We start from the raw sequence: 19788 nt of genomic DNA, 5'->3' as shown, positions 1-19788 counted from the left end.
AACCTGTCTAATATGCATACACTCAGTACAGAGTAAATGTTATTACCATTATTATCTTGTTTTATTATAATGGTAATTTTTTGCTATTGATTTGTGAGGGGACCATTTTGGCTAGGTCTGAGGTTCCTCCTCCTGTGGATTAGAGCAGCTTAATCATGATTCTGCGCTTGAAGGTGGGGAAGGGACAGGAGGAGAAAAGGCTCTTACTCTCCCTACCCCAAAGGAAAAGTGTTGAAAACAGGATTAACCCCAGGGCAGGATTTGGATAAAGGATAATCCAGGGGTGAGAAGACTCCCTTGCACCAGAAGACTCCCACCTGCCTTCTGTTGCCTGGAGTCTGTTTAAGGAAGGAGAGAGCCTTTATTCCACAATGAGAAAGAAAAGGCTTCAAATGCAATGGAAAAACAGTAGAGCAAATGAGGTTTTTAGGTACATAATGATGACAATTTCTCTCTATCTCTCTTTTTATTTAACCAATGGTTTGGGCACCCACCCCTGTCTTTCAGGCACTAACTCCATTCCTTCAAGTATGCAAATGTGAAATAGATATGGGCCTTGCCTTGGCAGAAGCTTGTCTGATAAGGGAGAGGGTTAAAAAGTCAGCAGGCCCTGCGCATCTGACACTGAGAACCAAAAGACACTGGATATCCTGAAGTCCACCTTCTCAAATCCCACAAATTGGCCTCAGGTACAGTCTATTTTTGAAAGAAAAAGAAGTAATGTTTAAAGGTATGTGCTTCATTCAGAGCCTGGAGCAGCCTTTACAAGTGCTCTGACTGTCAGTTAGAAATTACCATCCCAGGAGCTGAGACTACACTTTCTGGAGAAAATCTCTCTTTTGGCTAACAATAGCTCCACAGAAACAAAAACAAAGCACAAGAGATTATCTGCAACATTTATTTGCTCTTCCCAGTGTAATCAAACACTGGGATTTGCTCTTGACGTGTGGTCTGAATGTCGGCTTTCCCCACTGAGGATAAGAAACTTAACTGTCCACCAAAATTCATGTTATTTCCTTCCATAATATAGAGTTATCACTGGTAATTAGTTGTCTAGCCAGGGAATACATTTCCCAGCACCTCTTGCATCTAGTTGGGTGCATGGATTGTTTCTTTAGCTTCAAGGGAATATGGGTGGAAGTGAGGTGAATCCTCTCTGGGGCAAAGCCTTTAGGAGGAGGCCACTTTCTCTTCCTTCTTTCTGACTACATGCAGAGGACTCTGTCCTTTCAGAATGGGGCCTCAGATGAAAGGAGTCCCACCCATCAAACCTGCCTGCCAGCCAGGAGCGACTGCATTGAGGATTATGTGAGCAAGAACTCAGTTACTGTTGGGTTCAGCCCCTGACACTTTGGAAGATATTTGTTGAAGCAGCTGGCAATAATTTAGGCAATAATTACACCTTGCACATTCTAGAATGTATAGAAATAGCAATTGTTCCTCAAGGAGGTAGTATCTCCAAAAGTTTCCTCGCTTTCCCCAGCTTGGTAGCCCCTCCCAATTGGGGCAGATTGTAATGTTCTGAGTTAAGTTTTACTTTCTCACCCCTCTGTAATGTAATGCCCACTCTCCTATTTTTTATGTTTTTTTTCTGTCTCTGAACTCAACCTCAAGATTCTCCTCAGCTTCCTTCCCAAGTCATTTTATGACAGCTCTTCTTCAAGTGATTTGTGGGCCCTACATCCTACAGGTCCTGCAGAACATACATTCCCTTCCTGTGGTATCAGCGGAGAAGAGAGCACTTATCTCAGCAAATGGCAGGGAATGGACAGAAGGGCCCTGAGGCAGTGCTTGTCCCTGTCTCAAGCTGTTCCTGAGAGGCAGTCCTGGAGCCTCATGCTCACACAGCCTCCTGGAGGGAGCCCGACTCTTACAAGGAGTGGCCAGGGACTTGGGGACAGACTGTCAGTATCTTTGTGGATGGAAAGGCTTAGAGGAGCTAGAGATCCCCAGATAAAAATACCCCACTGATCATTTTACAACATATAACTGAAAGGAACTTGTACATTTGTGTTTCAAACACAGCACTGATGCCTCAAACATTTCAGAACCGTGTTCTCCAGTCTGATAGGTGTGCTGAAGTATCCAGAAAAAAGTGCATTGATGTTTGAAACTTACTTTAAAGGCCTTAAATAAATAAATAAGGATTGAAATAAATGAAAAAATAAAGATGGCTGGGGTAAACAGAAGGGTAGGTTATAATAAAAATTCTATAGTGAAATGTTCACTGTAGAATATAGATAGTAGGTAAATTTGGTGTTCATTGAAAGGCTTTTTGAATTTTTCTGTATGTTTGAAAAGTTTCATGATAAACTGTTGATAGTGGGGGTGCTACTGACAACAGATACCAGAAGTACCACTGGCTTAAACAAGACAGGTATTTTTTTTTCCCCTTTCATGTAAAATGAATTAAGAGTGCAGCAGTCCAGAGCTGATCTGGCAGCTCAGAGATGTATCCGTGTACCAGCCTCCAACTGTCTTTATTCTTGACAGTTTCAACAGGTGGCTTCCATGCTCAAAGTTGCCACGTGGTCACGAGATGGTCCCTGCCCTCCAGCTCCAAGGACCATGTTCTAGGCAAAAGGAAGGAGGAAGTAGGAAGAGTGTGGTCTTCTCTTGAGAAATACAACTCACCAACTTGCACCTACAAATTATTGACTCCAACTAAGTCCCTTGGTCTGTCCTAACTATAAGGGGGATGGGCACATTGCAGGAACCCCCCTCTCCCAAAATGGGTTTGATTACTAAGAAAAAGCAGGGAAGACATATTGCACAAGAAACTAGCCATATCTACCACAGAGCCTGAATTCAAACTGTTGAAATATAATCAAATTCCATCAGCCAAGGTCACATCAAAGCCCTAGGAGCTTCAATCACAGTACTGAGACACAAATAAACTGTCTTGGGAGGCCCTAGGCCACAGGTAGGACCAGTTTGTCCCAAAAGCACCTTATAAAAACAGCATTCACAGACTATCCAGAGTCTAACCTCAGAGAATACAAGGTCCTGAGGGTAGAGTAGAAACAAATCGACAAGAAAATACAAATGTAGCACAAATAAGCCACAAAAGGTGGTTGAAGCTGCTCAGCAATACTCCAAATAAGAATGTTCTGAAAAATGTAAGACGTGCCCATTAGTCACTGGCAGCACTGCCTCTGGAAAACTGAAAACTGTATGATTTGGTCATGAATCTGAGACTTGAGTTTCAGAGGTGCTAAAATGGTCAAGTGTAGCTGGTTTTCTTCCCATTTGTCCTTCCATTTGATTCTGTTGTAAAAGATGTCCTCCTCCGTGTGCCCAGCTACATGCACTAGATGTTAGCAAACAGGCACAGAAATGTTTTAATTAATGAATATCCTCCTCTTTTAACACTTTAAAATCTTGTAATTTTCCTATTACTTCTACTGATAAATCTATTATGATATAAAAGACATAAAACTGGTGTGTATAGTGAAATACTGATTATACACAAATATACACATGAATGATTCAAATAGGTAAACACAGAGAGACACAAACAGTGCAGCAATTAGGGTTATAATTTTTCTTCATTTTGTACAATCCAGTACAGTTTCAGTTTTCATTCTAATGTTTCCAGCTGGTGTCTGTCCAGCAACTGATAAGAAACACTCCTCTGAGCCAAACAAAAAACTAATACTTCCAAACAGGGACTCTGTTACTGTTTCTCACAGTGAGCAGCCTTTCTTTCTTTTCCTTTTCTTCCAGAGGAGACTGTTAACATTAATGGAAAATGTTGACTGCATTCATTCTGTGGGCTGTGGTTTTCAGATGGGAATGCCAAGGGGTAAGTGAGGTAAATTGGTAAAAGCCAGGGCCATAGGCCCTGGGAGGAGGGAGGCTACAAAGCTGAGAGAAGGTGCAGGGAAGTCCTCACCCAGAGAAAGGGCTTTGGTGCCTGTGTGTGTGGTGAGGGGATGGGGGTGGGACAGGCGGCAGTGCAAAAGGTAAGGACGTGCATTGGGAATTTGGTGGGAGGGAGACAACCTGAATGAAGAAACTTGCCAACTGCATGTTCTTAGGAACTTCCTGTGGTCAGAAAGGAGCAAAGGACTCTTATAATCTCTCCTGGTCATCTCTGGGAATGTATTCTAAGAGGTTCTAGAAAGAGATGTGCTTCAAGATTTATGTTTAAAGGTGATCATTACAGAATTGTTTGTGATGTAGAAAAATGTGAATCAATGTAGATATAAAACATATATATACATACACTACAGTTCGAGGATGGATAAGCAACATATTGTCAAATCATAAAGAGATTTCCATATAGTCATTAGGAATCTTGTTTTTAATGAAGAATTTTTATTTATTATTGTAAAATAATTGGATTCAATTTGGATATTTAAATTTTGTCTGCATTTGCTGTTACAGATTTTGCTATGATTAACAGCCTTAAACATTAATCTTTGCATTAATACCTGATGTTTTGTCTTTAAAAGTAATTCCTACCAGTGGAGTTTCTGGTTCAAAGTATGAAACATTTTTAAGGCATTTGGTATATATATATATCATATACTATAGTATATGATATATATATATATATTTGCCCAAAATACTTCCAGAAATATTTACATTCCCCTGAAGCAAAGTATGTGATTACCATTACTGATTATTTAAATTTTTCTTTTACATTTTTCTCCCTTGTAAAATTGTCCATAATCAGGAGAAAAAAAATAAACGTACTAAAAAATAAACGAAAACATATTCCCCACTCTAATGACAGCAGAGAAATTATACCAATAATACCAATAATAATAATAATAATAATAATAATAATAATAATACTGTCCTCTCTCTAGCAGCATAGAGAACAGTTTGAAGAGGAGAGGATGTCCTGAATTGCAGTATTTTGTCTGAGGTTCTGTCCAGGTTTCAGACAAGGGTCTGAAGGAGCATCGGCTGCACAGACTTCTGCTCCCTTGTCCCCCGGCAGGTCCCAGACTCGCAGGTGTTATGACTGGGGGCTTCATGCTGGTTGGTTTTGGAGGAGTTGGTATTTTCTGAACAATTAGTATGTTGCAGTGACTATAATTACTTATAACAATTTTTAATTGTTAAATTACACATGAAAACTTTTAAAATTTAAACACAAAAAATTTTTGAAGTATAGGGAGCAAAGGACAAAAGTATCTTTCACTCAATCCCCAGTTCTTAGTGTAGAATGTATCTTTTTAGACCTTTTTTAAGAGAATTACATAAACTTGAATATACAAATTGTATAGCTTTGATTTTGTTTTTTAACAGAATCATTAGTGTTGTTCTGGAAAGTGCTCTTTGTACACTTAATATGTCCTAATTATCTGTGTTAGTGACTATAAATTAGTCTTAACTGCCACATTGAATTCCTTCACCTGAATGAACCATTATTTAACTAACTAGTCTCCTATGGGTGGCTGGTTAGGTTGTTTATCCTTTCTTTACTTTTAAAAATATGCTGCAGTGCCATCCTTACGCGTGTTTCTCTCTGCACCCATGCAAGGGCTTTGGTGGACAGATATCTGGAAGTGGAACTGTTGGGCTAATTTTGCACATTCTAAAGTTCATATTTAACATTGTTTCACGAGTCTCTGGAGTTCAAATAGGTTTTGTCACATGGCTGAGATCACACAGCTTGTGAATCATAGAGCTATTACCTAGTTTCCACACCCTTTTTGTTCCTACACCTAAGACATATTGGGCCTTGCACATAGTATGTGCTCATAAATATTTGTTGAATGAATGAATGAAAAGATGGGTGAGAGCTGGTCTTATTCCTAGCTCTCTCATTCACTAGCCTTGTGATTAAGAAGTGGCTGACTGACTCCAGAGCCTCCACCAGAAAGTCTGCCTGAATCATAACCAGAGTTTGGTAGGGGCGTAATTTGGACTTGTTGATGGTCATGGTTGGTTCTTGGAGGAGTCTGCATTGTTGTTCCACAGATGGACACACCCTCAAGTCATTTTTCAGCACCCCATTCCACTGACATCTTCAGGGAAGGAGTAGATACATGATGGGAGAGAAAGGGAGAAAGGAGGGGCTAGGTCTGGAGTTCTCAGTTGTCACTGAATAATCCACCTAGGCGTACTCTCAGGCTCTCCACTATGTAGGGATGCAGCCAACTCTGGGGTGTTTAGGATGGAAGCCAAGCTAGAACTCTAGCCAGAATCAAGCCTTGCCAGCTGGCCAGGTCCCTACACTTCCCTTATCACAATAGTTCACAGAGATGCCACAGACCATGCCTAAAAGATGGTAGAGGTGCCTTTCTGAGGCAAGATACATTTAGGAGCACTGGGAAGAGAGTAGGGAGTTGCAAGGGCTCTGCCTCTGAGCTGATACAACCTCAGCACTTCGCAGAGGCATGAACTTTGTTGGGTTGCTGTGTGCTCCTCGCTTTACATATTTGCCCCTAGTTTGCAAGTACCAGTTCTTACATCTCTGCCTCGAAAAGGAACTTCTCTTAAAGTGGAAAGACTAAGACCAGGGAAGTTATCCATTACTCATGAGTCCAGAGGCCATCTCCCAAGGGGCGTTGGTGAACACCTGGGAAAAGGGAAGACTGGAAATGAATAATTTCCATCCAAGGGATGTTTCTCTCCCGAGGAACAATTGTGAGAAGAGCGCTCTGAAGCACACTCAGTTATAACACTCTTACACACATATCCAGGGCATGCTTGCTCCTTGAAACCACTTCAATGAAAAGTAAGAATAAATACATTAATACAGGTAAGTCCCTGTGAGAACACAGGAGGCTGAGCTCTGTTCTCTAAGTCAGAATAAATAACAGGTCACTACAGAGGTAGACGCTTGTCTTCACAACTCTCCACTTCTCATCTTGCCGGATGACAACCTGTTACTATGATCATCTAAATCAATTTAAAATTCTAGCATTGATTGGTTAATATGTTACCCCTCATGCATTCATTCAATCAACAAATATTTACTGAGGGTTCATTACACATCAGTAAACAAAATAGACCAATATCCTTACTTTGTGGAGCTTCCATTTGAGCAGATGGAGACAGACAGTGAACATATGATACGTTAGGTGATGAAAATTCAATGTGGAAAATAGAGCAGCTCAGGGGGATGGGAGCAGTTTGTCATAACCCTGTGGTCAGAGAAGTTCTCATGGACGAACTGACTTTAGAGGAAAGACTTGAAGGAGGTGCTAGAGTGTGTCTTGTGGATACCGGGAGCAGAGTGTTCCAAGTAAAAGAAAGAGTCAGGGTCTATATTCTCTGTCCTGGTCTGTTCAAGTACCAGCAAGAAGGGCAGTGTGGCTGGAGCAGACAAGGAGAACAGGGGAGATGAAGTGAGAGATTTAGGTCCTAAAGGGCCATGTTGGCCATTGTGAGGACTTCAGCATCTACTCTGAGTGAAATGGGAGCCACCGGAAGGTGCTAAGCAGAAAAGTGACACGATGTGACTCAAGGAATGTTCTGGATCTTGTGTCGAGCATAGATTATAGCAGACACATGGAATCAGGAGACCTAGAGAGGAGCATATTTGGACAGTAGAGCCAAGGATTTCGTGATGGTTAGGGTTAATGCATGTACATTTAACAATACCTACATAACATTTATATGTTAAAAGTGTGTACACTTAACAACATATTTTTATGAGTGATTTTTCATGTTGGAACTCAAAAGTTAAGAGACTCTCAAGCAGATATTTTAGCAGAATATCTTGAGTCACCACGTTAGTGACTATGTTATTCACCCTGAGTCGACCTTGGGGAGGTGGAGGTTTGATGTGGAATTCGCCATCTTCTTCCAGGTCGTGGTTTCTGCCTGACTCTTTCTGGTGTCTGTCTGCAGCACTGATGAAAATGGCAAGTTCCCTAAGTGTCCCTCTGCTCGACCTCCTTGTCTGTCTCATCTTGGTCCAGCTGCTTACCCCTTGCTCAGGTAGAAAACATTCAGCTTTTATGTATCTGAAGCAACCAATTACCTATTAGTGCCCTGTCAGAACCTCTGACAACTTATCATACCTAGAAATCCAATCCCAAACTGAAGGTGTACATGCCATGAAAACAAATCGTACTTCTGTTAGGATCGTGTTACTCTCTAGGTTTTTTGTACCTCACCCTACCTGCCTGAGACGCCCCTCTCTTACCATCATGTCCCCAACTTCCTCTGAAGGAGCTTCTCCTTTTACTGACCAGCTCAGTTTACTGTGACTGGACCCACTGCACCAATCCTGGCCATGGTGGGTGAAGACATTGATCTTCCATGTCAACTTTCCCTGAAGATGAGTGCGGAGACCATGAAGCTGATGTGGGTGAGATCCAGCCTTAGGGAGGTAGTATATGAGTATGCAAATGGGCAGGAAGTAGAAGAGAATCAGATAGCAGAGTATCGAGGGAGAACTTCGATTTGAAGGAATGGCATCACTGAAGGGAAGGCTACTCTCCGAATTCACGGAGTCAGAGCCTCTGACACTGGAAACTACCTCTGTTATTTCCAAGATGACAACTTCTCTGAAAAAGCCACGGTGGAGCTGGAGGTTGCAGGTGAGCCTCCAGGTTTTGTTCTGACCTCGTTCCTCTGCAGGGACCTGGAGGCAGAGGCAGAGGTCACGCTCCAAATCCACTCTGAGCAGTCTTGGCGGGGCACTAGAAACTGCCTCCACTGACTTCCCATTTTGTTTCTCATAGGCCCTTGGGAAAGACACAGGTTTTCCTCTAGGAATAATGCCTCCTATACCCCATAATATCAAGTAAAGAACTCCTTCATGCTGGACACCAGGGTTTAAGTGAGGAATTGAAATTTCGAGGTTAGGAAGGATAAGAAAATATCTCCTCAGTGATGGCACAGGATTTTGGGTTCAGTTGTATTCCCGATAGCTTTTGTGGCCCCTCCAGGTGCATGCTGCTGTGGGCCCTGGGAGGTTGAGCTGTACTATGGCATCTGTGCTGCCAATGGTCTCCCACCATTGCCACCTGCCAATGGGCCCCAGGAACACACCAGCAGTTGATCAAGCTGTGTTTATTACTTGTTGCAAGGAGTGATTATGCTCTCATGTGGTATTCATGGGGTGTCACAGTAAGAAGGTGTTAGAGAAGATTGATTTAGAATTTGGGCTTGTGTCAGGGGAGTCAGGGGAGGGTTTATGAATGTGGGGCTTTGGTCTGGATTGGAAGCTGTCAGGAAAGTGGGAGGTGTGATACTATGGGTGTATATGTTAATAAGTCTTATCTACAAGGAAGACCAGAGTGAGGCTAAAGGTGTAATTAGTCAAGGAGCAGCAGTCACTCATAGGCAGGACAGGGAATGGTTTGGTCATGACTGTGGTTTGGACAGTGTTCATGTTTTTCTCTACTTTCAAACACTGTTTGTGGGTGGTCTTGTTTTTGTCTTGACCCATCATAGCGGCAAAGTGCCCTTGTCTGGTGCTGATGTTCAATGAAGTTGCTTATGTTAAACAGAAGAACAATGAGACCAGGCTGATGTTCAGATGTCAAGGGTTGCATTTCTCTTTCTCAGGGTACTTTCTTGCCGTGTAGCTCCTGGCTGGATTTGTTCAAAGGGAAGGCATAGCAGAGGATGGAAGGAGGGAGAGAGGAGAGAGAGATCTAGGTAGTTATCCCCATTGCTTTCTCTCTGCAGGACCACCTCTAGCTGGCTGCATTCCCTTCCCGAAAATCACAGCTCCTCCCTAAATGACTGTCTTCTTTTAGATCCTCAAAATGTGTCCTTTTCCGTGTCACTTTGGGTTTAGGTGTGGGTGGTAACTGCTCCACTGTTCTATCCCATATTGTTTTCCCTCACCTTGACCATGTTTTTGTAAATAGCTCCTTAATGAAACTCCCTTTGAATTATCTAATGTGAGTGTGTCATTTGATTCTTGTTGATACTCTTATGATACAATAGGCTCCAAAGAATTCAGGCTCATTTATCTTTCTACAGCGCTGGGTTCTGATTTTCATATTGAAATGAAGGGTCATGAGGATGGAGGGATCCATCTGGATTGCATGTCCACTGGCTGGTATCCCCAGCCCCAAATACAGTGGAGAGATGCCAAGGGAGAAGATATGCCAACTGTGCCAGGACCTTTGGAGCTGGATGGAGCGGGTCTGTATGAGTCGCAGCATCTGTGGTCCTTAAAGGCAGCTCTGAGGAAGGAGTATCCTGTATCATCAGAAATCCCCTTCTCAACCAGGAAAAGACTGCCAGGATTTCCATTGCAGGTCAGTTCCTTGCTTAGCCTCAGCTGTACTGTGCAAAAGTCCATAAATGGGGAACTTCCATGCAACAGAATATTGCACAGCTGGGAAAGAAAACACAGACATTCTCTCTGTACTAATATGGCAGGATCTCCAAGATGAAGAGAAAAAGCCAGATGCAGAGCACTTTATGTAGAATGCTGTCTTTGATGTAAAAAAGAAAAAATACACGTTTATTTATATTTTACAAATTTAATACTCATTTGAATAGTACTCATTGTGTATCAGGCTCTTTATAAGCATTAATTTAATCCTTTAACTTTATGTTTGAGGTACTATTATTACTCCATGTTACAGATTAGGACACCAGGAACAGAATAGTTAACTAATGAGCCCAATATCACACTGCCAGCCAAGTGGAGGAGCCAGAATTTGAATGTAGGCTCCCCAGCTCAAAAGTTCCTATTGTTAACCATCATATTAAGCTGACTAATGAGAGGTTAATAAATGGGGGGAGGGAAGAAAGAGTGGATGGCATACTTTGAGGACTTTTTATATTTTTTTTAACATTTGAACCATGTAAAAGTAACCTATTGAAAAATTAGAAAAAAACTATAATTCTGATGCTGAAGTAACTCCTATTCACATGTAAGAAGCAGACAGTTCAAGACAAGTAATAAACTATTTTATAGTAAGAGTTTATGGAAGACTTTCCCAAAGTTCCTTGAGGCTTTAGTAGGAGAAGGATCATTTAACATCATGACATCAACTCTGTGATTCCAACTCTGGGCGTGAGAGGCTAAAGCTTCATTCTATTACAGACCCCTTCTTCTGGAGAGCCCAGCCCTGGATAGCAGCCTTGGCAGGGACCCTGCCAGTCTTGCTGCTGCTTCTTGCAGGGGCTGGTTACTTCCTGTGGTGACAGAAGAAGGAGAAACAGAGACAGCAAGCAGAAAAGGAGCAGGAACAATGGGCAAGAGGTATCAGACCGGGGAGAGGACCTCACCCCATCCCCACCCCAGGCACCCATCCCTGCGCTGGGTCAATAGTAAATTTTATTTTCCAAAGATCCTCTCTGCTCCACCCACATAACAGTAATTTTTTTTATTGCTTATTTTCCAGAGTACCTCCAGCTTGTACTACGTAAGTTCCTATTCCCCCAGGGGTCCACCCATGACTTGGTATCTCCGCGTTAAGCTACTTCATGACTCTTCAGATTTCTTCTATTGTAGACTTAAGAGAGATGGATTGCCTGTCGTGACTCTTACCTGAGTGGCTCTGGCATTTCCTCTGAATTTGCATCTAAGACTCTCTGCTCAGATATTTCCCAGCCCCTATCCTCACCCCTAACCCTCTCCAGGGCTAGGATCCCTTTACCAAGGGAAAGAAATAGGGGTGGTTGATTGGGAAGAGGCACAGGGAAGTCATGTTTTTTTTAATGGAGAAAAGGCCCTTCAATCTCTCTCCAGGAGGGGCCCACAGACTCTTCAGCTCAGCAAGTTACTAAGGAATATCCAGGGGTACACTTGAAAGGAAAGAAAGTGGAGGGCAATGGAACTCCCTAGATGAAGTAACTTCCCTATGCTGAGAACCTCATTAGTTGCTTTACTCAGTCTGTAGGCAGCTGAGAAGGAAACAAAGAATGTAAGATTTGAAACAATGAGGAAATCAGAAAAGAAGGAGAGAGCAAAGTGTGTTAGGAAAAAAAAGAAAGGAGTACCACGGTGGCTTATTGTCATAGACTTATTAGAATTACTTTTAAAAAAACAGTATCTGAAATTTCTTCATTAAGTGGCCCAATTCTTTTCGGAAGTAGAGAGGACATGATACAGCCTGAGATAGATGGATTCTAGTACATATACACATACACATATACACACAGAGACACCCACTCCTATGGGAGTGTAGATACATACAAAATAGATTTGCATGATCTCAGCTGCGAAAGCACTTACATGGTACCTGTGGTATCATCAGCATGCAATTGATGTTCTCAGACTTGATATGAAGGAGGAGAGGGGAGGAGAGAATTGAACAGGCAGAGGGAGAAGGTAGGAATGGTGGGAAGAAGAGTCGAAAAGAAAGATTAGGTGGATGCAAAAGAAAAGAAAGGACATGACTCACAAGTGACATAGTTCAGGTGACATCTCTACCTTTCTTCCATTATAAGTGGAAAGAAGTCTCAGAAATATGCTAGTGAGTGATCCTGATGTTCTCTGAATTTCCTGGCACATGTGTATTAAACATTTAAACCTTTTCTCTTCCCTCTGACCCGTTGCCATCTCCAGTAGAAATAATCAGATGTAGCACAGCAACTCATGTTCTGTGGGGGACACCACCCCTGCTTTTCTGGAGCCTCAGAGAGAAACTTCCAGATACAGCAGCTGGGCATTTTCAGCCATGTCTCACTCTGCTGGCACACATGCAGACACCCTAGCAAAGCTTGACCTTGTCACCTGCAGCCCCAGCATGATGGAGGGAAGGAAGTCTACCATTTTTGAGTGGTTCTATGCCTGATTTGGCAGAGCTGTAGGTTAAGGAAGCTGGACATTGGAAGAGACTGAAGAAAAGGACAGAGAAAGGCTTAGTGAGGAGAATGGATGGGGGAAGAACAGAAATAATTCCCTTTCCTTATCTGTGTCTCCTGCCTTTCAGAATGGAAGATGGCCCTCTACCAAGCTGGTGAGTGAATCACTGTATGTTCCCTAGGACAGCAACCTGAGGGATGACATTCCATTTTTCTTTCCTAACTCTTGAGATTCTGGGAAGAAAATTCTGAAGGACTGGGAGAGTTCTGAGTGAGTGGCTGGAGGTCCTGGTCTCAAAGGTGCCCATCTACGGGGCCTAGAGAGCCCAGAGAACAAGGGAGGATTACTCTCCTGGGCTTCCATAGATCTTCATGGGAAAGAAGAGAATTAAAGGGTAGAGGTGAGGGAAAGGAGAGGCAGAGTGAACTCTGCATAGAGAGTGAGGATGTGGAATGACCAAGGAGAGAAGGCAACGCACAAAGATCTTTGCTTTTCCCAAGCTTCTTTTGCCACCTCCTGCTGCTGTGTGTCCTTAAGTTACTTAATGTTTCTGAACTTTAGTCTCCTCATTTTTAAATGATGACCTATTTCTTATATTTCCTATTATTTGAGGGTAAAGGTAAAGGCTAAATGAGTCAATGAATGTGTGTTGGTCAAAAAACCAACAACAAAGAGATAGCATGTTCAAAGTGTGGTGGAAGAAGATTTAGAAAAGAAATTCTTAACAAAGCTGGGTGTGGAATTAAGAGAAACCAAGAAGAGAATATGAACTGCCCCAGGGCTCACAATAGTGGGGATCTGTCACCTCTCCTATGCTTGAGGGAAGAGAGAGAGGGAGCAGTAACTGGAGCCCATAGGAAGATGTAGCTCAAGGACAGTACTTCCTGAGAGGAGTCATGCCTTTGTTAGAGCATCACCATTTGATGTGGACAAGGAGGAAGTGGGGGAAAATACTCTATCTCTCTTTTCTTTTTCCTTCCAATCTTCAGCTAGTACCTCCCATTGGCTAAACCCAACAGGTAACCAGAGGCAAGGGAGCCCAGTGATGCTGCCTATAGAGGACAGATTCTTGGGCCCCAGAAGAGGCAAGAGAAAGGTGGAGAGTGGGTCTGGGAGCACAGAATGTCCCCAAAATGGCCTCAAACACAGAAAAGGCATGGGGCTATTATAACATAAGACACTTCCTCCACGCCAGGTCCCAGGCTACCTATAAAATGTGTATTGTCTTTTCTACCCTAGATATTAGTATTTTTATCCTCAATTTTCAGGTAAGGAAATTGAGACTCAAAGATATTACATAGATTGGGTCTGTGAAAGAAGAGACTGCAGAAAAGGAAAAGTCATTTAGTTCATGAGTGGTAAAGCAAAGATTAAAATGTAAATCTATGTGACTATAAAGAACAGGTGGACAGAGTCATTTTGGGGAGGGAAATAGGAAAAAGATGGAAGGAAGGAGCCAGCTGAAGATGTTGACTTAGGCAGACTCTGACACTCAGCAGTCTACTCCACTGAACAGGTGACCCCTGAGCTTTTCCTTTGGTGTTGCTCAAAGAGTCATATTTAGGGCAGCTTGGGACACCAGCTTCTGGACTCAGACCTCCTCAGCCAGACCCAGATCTTGAAGGCTGAGCCTCTGTGATCTAGGAACAATGGCTGACCTCACGGCCCATCCCCAATCTTTCTGCACCGGATGTGATTCTGGATCTGGACTCAGCAAACTCCATTCTCCTTGTTTCTGGGGGCCAGAGGAGCCTGCAGTGGGCAGACACACGACAAGATCTGCCAGCCAACCCTAAGAGATTTGATACCCACTAATGTGTGCTTGGCTGCAAAAGCTTCACATCAGGGAGACATTTCTGGGAGGTGGAGGTGGGTTTCAGGAAAGGGTGGTATGTCGGGGTGTGTAGGAAGAACGTGGAGAGGAAAAAATGGGTTCTTTTAGCACCCTCGAATGGATTCTGGATTATGGGGCTGTCTGAGAGGAATGACTATCTGGCTGTCACTGACCCCCCGACCAACCTGGAAATTGTAAACCCTCCCCGAAAAGTGGGGGTTTTTCTGGACTATGAGAGGGGGGGGTCTCATTCTACAATGCCATATCTGGGTCTCATGTCTACATCTTCATGCACACCACTTTCTCAAGACCTCTGTGGCCTGTTTTCAGAATCAAGGAATGGGATCGCACTCCCTTGACCATTTGCCCACCATTGAACTGAGTGCAGACTTCCCTTGATCCTTGAGACCCCAGTGACCAAGGGCTCTGCTGGTTGGAATGGGGACCCTCATGCTGAAGTAACATCCTTACTTACCCTGCATGTCCTTGAGCTGACTGCCTCCTCCTTAACAGCAGCACATCACAACAATAAAATATAACTACATACAAACTCTGTGTGAAGCACTTCACTAGTATTAATTCCATTATTCCATATGACTGTTGAATTTGGTACCACTTTATTGTCTCCTTTCTATAGATAAGGGAACAGGGGCGCATAAAAGTGAATTAACTTCCCAAAGATAACTCAGCAAGTGAATGACAGCTGGGATTTGAACAATAATTAAAGTCTATAGATAACATGTACTGGGTTCTCTGCTAAATTGTTTAAGTGAATTTCACCTTGTGAGGTAGTTTCATTTTGAGAATGTGGAAACTGAGGCAGGGCAAGTTAAGTACTCTTAGATTTTACACAGAAAGTTGTACTGCAGGAAGAGGTTCAACTACTGTCCCACCCAGCTCCCCCAGCCTGTTCTTTTCCTGCTCCATTGCCCCTCTGGGAAGGGACCATGTGCATCTTTGAAATTCCCTTCCTAGGGCACCTGTGGGTAAGGATCCCTCTAGATGGCCATGGAGGCCACACCCCACTTGGTTCCTCCAAGGTTGATTGTAAGAGCCATATGTCCAGCACTTCATTGGATTGAGTCTGCAGGGTGATGTGGTCAAGATAGTGAATTCACAGGGGCTGTGTTACACAGGATATGAAGGGACTAGAAACCAAACTCTTCATTAATAATGGGCACATGTGTACCCACTCTGTCAACATGATGCATGATCATGGAGCCAGAACCTAATCTCCTACTTTGGCGATCTTTAGGAAGCCTAACTTAAAATCTATAAATTGTCTATGGAATAAGAAATTGGGAGAAATGAAACTAAATGAACTTTAGTGGTATTTTTATAACACTGTAGAATCCATCTCCAGGAAAGGGGTATTTCCACCTCTGATCATTCATTGACGTTAATGAATGTTCCCTCCAACTGATGACCCTGGGGAAAGGCTACTCTTCATTATCATCACTACTGTTGTTCACCACTAAATACATTCCCTCCACCCAGACTCTGGTTGTCAGGTTACATTTGATAAATAAATTTGCTAGTAATCCTCACTATTTCACTGAATTTTTTCTAGATTTTAATCCTCCACAGTTTGTTCACCACAGTTCACAGTTTACTTCATTGTAACATTTCCACAAAATTCTTATTGTATTAGTTTTCTATTGCTGCCATAATAAATTACCGAAAATTTTCGGACCTAAAACAACTTACATATATTATCTCACATTTCTGTAGGTCAGAAGTCCAACATGGATCTCACCAGGCTAAAATCAAGGTTCCTGCAGGCCATGTTCCTTTCCGGAGGTCCTAGAGAAGAATTTATTTACTTGCTCCTTCAGATTGTTGGCAGAATTCAGTTTCTTGAAGTTATGAGACTGAGGTTGCCATTACTTGCTGGCTGTTGCTGGCTGTCAGTTGAAGGCTAGTCTCGGATTCGGGAGGCTGCCACCTTCCTTCTCTGTGGTTCTCTTCCTCCATCTTCAAAGCAGCAATGGCAGCTTTAGTCGCTCTCAATCTTTGAATCTTCCCTGCTTCTTATTCCCTTGAATCTCTTTGACTCTTCTGCCTTCTTCCACTTTTAAGAACTCATGTGATTAGATTGAATCCACCCAGATAATCCAGGGTAATTTTACTAAGAATCCAGGATAATCTCCCTACTCTAAGGTCCAAAACCTTGATTCCATCTGTCAGGTTCCTTTTGCCATGTAATATTTCATATTCACAGTTTGCTGAGATGATGGTGTGGACTATTTAGCCTAGTACAGTTGTCATAGTCACTGCCTTGCTCACTCTGAGGGAGGAGGAGGCCTCCATCCTGGTTGACCCCTGTATAGACTAGCAGCCTCTGTGGTTGAAAATTCCCGTGAATTTTTGGAAATTTTATCCGTAGCCTTTTATTCACTTGCTAGACTCAGGTATATATGTCAGAGTGTATTTCTGCAGAAAAGATGATTCTCACTGTTGGATACAATGTGTGGTGAAATTTCTCTCTAATCCCATCTCTTAGTTTGAGTTCCCCAGAAGCTGACTCAGAGTCAAGTACATGGGTCCAGGTCATCTATCTGGAAAGTGATCCCAGGAAACCCAAGTTTGGAAATAAATAAAAGGAGAAAAGCCAATGAGGCAAAAAATGGCATAGGTGGTATGCTAATTAGTTGGTTTTCATGTCGGCAACTTGGTTCAGTCCCACTCAGGACACTCTGAGAAACCACATGAAATTGTGGGCTATCTCTCAGAATTCTCCTAGCACAAGTGGAGAGCCAGGACATTCATCCACAACTCCCATCTCCCATTGGTTGAAGTTTGCCACTGGGGGTGTTAACTCCTCTGCTCTTCCATGTTGGTCTGTGTACATGCAAAGGAGCAAGCATCATTGATGTTAGACAAAACTCTAACGTGGAGAAGAAGAAAGTCAGACACCTTGGAAATTGTTACCTTGCAGGAAACTGTCCACCTGAGGTGGATCAAGGGGCTGTGGGATCGGGCATCAAGGGATTCTCTTTTGATTATAAGGCTTTGTCTCTGAGAATATACTGAATGCTTATTAAGACCTGTCTGCCCTCCATCCACCCCTATCTGTTTGGCAGTGGTGACTTCCTGTCTTCCAATATATGTCCATATAACTTGGCCCCACTGACCCCTGACATGGACTGCATCTTGGATGGACATCTGACCCAGACTAGGCCAGAGGGAATGCCTTGTACATTTTGGCTGAATGGCTCAGTGATATGTAACCAGTTATACCTGGTTAGTAGCAGTAATGCATGGGAGCTGTGGGAAGGCATTTTCCATCCACAGTGTGGTCTAGAGAAGCAAAAGGAAGATGATCTACAGACAGATTAGACTGAAGCAGATGCACAGAAAGAAGCATTCGAGATGGAGAAAGTTTAGGCAGCTTTCTCATCCTTGGTTCCAGCTCATTTGGGAGCCCAGTTTTATTTGTGCTTTGTGTTTTGTGAAATTTTTTCTTTTGTGACAAGGTAAATGTACTGATTACTATTGCTGCAGCCATGAAAATTAGCAACTTAACAAAATTATTTTAATATGCTCACTGATTGCATGAGTCAGAAATTTGGAATTTGAAGAAAACAGAGTAGGAATGTCTTTTGTAAGCCAAGATGTCTTAGCCTCACCTGGAAGGAATCCACAGTTGGAGGTGAGTCAAAGAAAGGAACATACTCTCTAGGTTTATTCCTTTCATGACAGAGAATGATTAGGTAAGGTTGTCATGATCTGAAGTGGCTCATCCCAGTTGGACCTGTTTTCCTGCTAAGCTACCTCATGGGCAGTGGGTCCTCCTCATGCTCAGAACACATGAGTGTGCTTCTGGCTTACATCAGCTACCACAGGGGTTGAGGCCTGGCTTCACTGGATGCTTCCGGCAAAAACTTCCCCAGAATCCCTAGGCCTTATTTTCTTCAGACGGAGGCTGCAAGTAGGCTAGGCTCTTACACTCTTACAGCCCTCTCTTATGTCCCTTCCCAAGAGTAGTTCAGTCCTGGGAGGAAACTATGGAGCCATTGCTAGCATGTTAATTGCACAGATTTGAGTTGAATCAAAAAGGAACTTGTGGCCTTCAGGGGAAGCTTTTAGGCACTTGAGGAAAAAGTGAAGAAATCTTCTCAGGAGGTTATTCTTGAAGATATTTATGCAATGTCATGATTGGCATCTGTGGGGCATGAGACGAGAGCATTGTGTGGGTATAGGGTTGTTTCAGACTCAACTTGTCCATCTACTCGCAGAGGATGAAGCCCAACTAGAACCTCTTCATTTGCTGCCATCTTCCTGCCCCACTGCAATGCCACCTCCCTGAGAGAAAGGGGTTTTTCCTCTCAGTATCCTCAGCATCTCTCCATCAATGGTTTTGGAAAGAATGACAAGGTATACAGTCTACTACTGCAGCCGCTGTCTCACTTCATTCTCTACCCCTCTACCACCTCCCTGTGTTCCCCTTTATCTCTCCACTGCCCACCACAAGCAGAACAACTTCAACAAACTTCTTCTGGCTTTGAAAAGAGGGCTGTTTATGTTTAACTCATCACCTCTCCACTATCAATGCCATCTTCTACTCCATGCACACTTCTACATACAGAGGCTTCTCTTCCTGGTTGGCAGCAGTCTGAAATCTGTAGGGAATCTCAAGGTTTTAAAAAAAGAAATGAAAAGTATCTTCCTTCTGAAAACAGCAAAAGAAAAAAAAAAAAAAGCCAGATCATCTGAAAGGGGATTTCTAGCTCTGTGATTTTAATTCTTAAACTGTTTTCTGTGTATTCTACCTAGTAATTGGTGATAATGTAGGGTCAGGGACACCACTGGCTGCTGACCCACAGCAGGCAATCTTGGAACTTTGGAAATCTTGGAACTTTGTGGTCACAGAGTGGCCAAGTCCCAAGTCCCATAGCCCCGCACATTTGGACTAATTGGAGGCTAATTTTTTTTTCTGTTTTTGAGAGAATTTGTTCTCTGATTGTGACTGTGCCCATGAGCTGGTCAGAGAGAATATGGATAAGGGGAAAATAATCATCTGAGCATCATAGGGGAAAGGAAAACACAGACATTAATTCTAGAAGGTAGGAAAGGGAGGAGAAGCTCTACAGCTCTGGATGGCAGTGGGATGGTAAGCTAAAGCAGGGAACCTGATGCAGGGAAAGGTACGGTCTGCGGAGAGGGAATGATATGAAGTGACAACTGAAGAAACTCAACTCTGGCTAGAGAAGTGATCCCAGGAGGCTGGAAAACTGCCTCCCTGCTTCTTATATTGTTGGCT

At 43.0% G+C, this 19788-nt stretch overlaps 1 protein-coding gene and 3 pseudogenes across 2 annotated transcripts in view; 2 read left to right on the top strand and 2 right to left on the bottom strand.

Moving 5' to 3' along the window:
* Positions 1–19788, bottom strand: part of LOC103541911 (butyrophilin subfamily 3 member A2-like) — a 264550-nt gene that overhangs the window by 105746 nt on the left and 139016 nt on the right. The window lies entirely within an intron of this gene.
* The window catches only part of LOC139077402 (butyrophilin subfamily 3 member A2-like), a 187370-nt pseudogene that overhangs the window by 56176 nt on the left and 111406 nt on the right, over positions 1–19788 (bottom strand).
* Positions 3730–11424, top strand: LOC103566962 (butyrophilin subfamily 3 member A2-like; annotated as a pseudogene).
* LOC139073317 (butyrophilin subfamily 3 member A3-like) lies at positions 10047–15235 on the top strand (annotated as a pseudogene).

Source organism: Equus przewalskii, chromosome 19 (assembly GCF_037783145.1).
Source record: "Equus przewalskii isolate Varuska chromosome 19, EquPr2, whole genome shotgun sequence".
NCBI lineage: Eukaryota > Metazoa > Chordata > Mammalia > Perissodactyla > Equidae > Equus > Equus przewalskii.
Note: the sequence above shows the minus strand (reverse complement) of the source record. Positions and strands in the feature narration are given on the sequence as shown.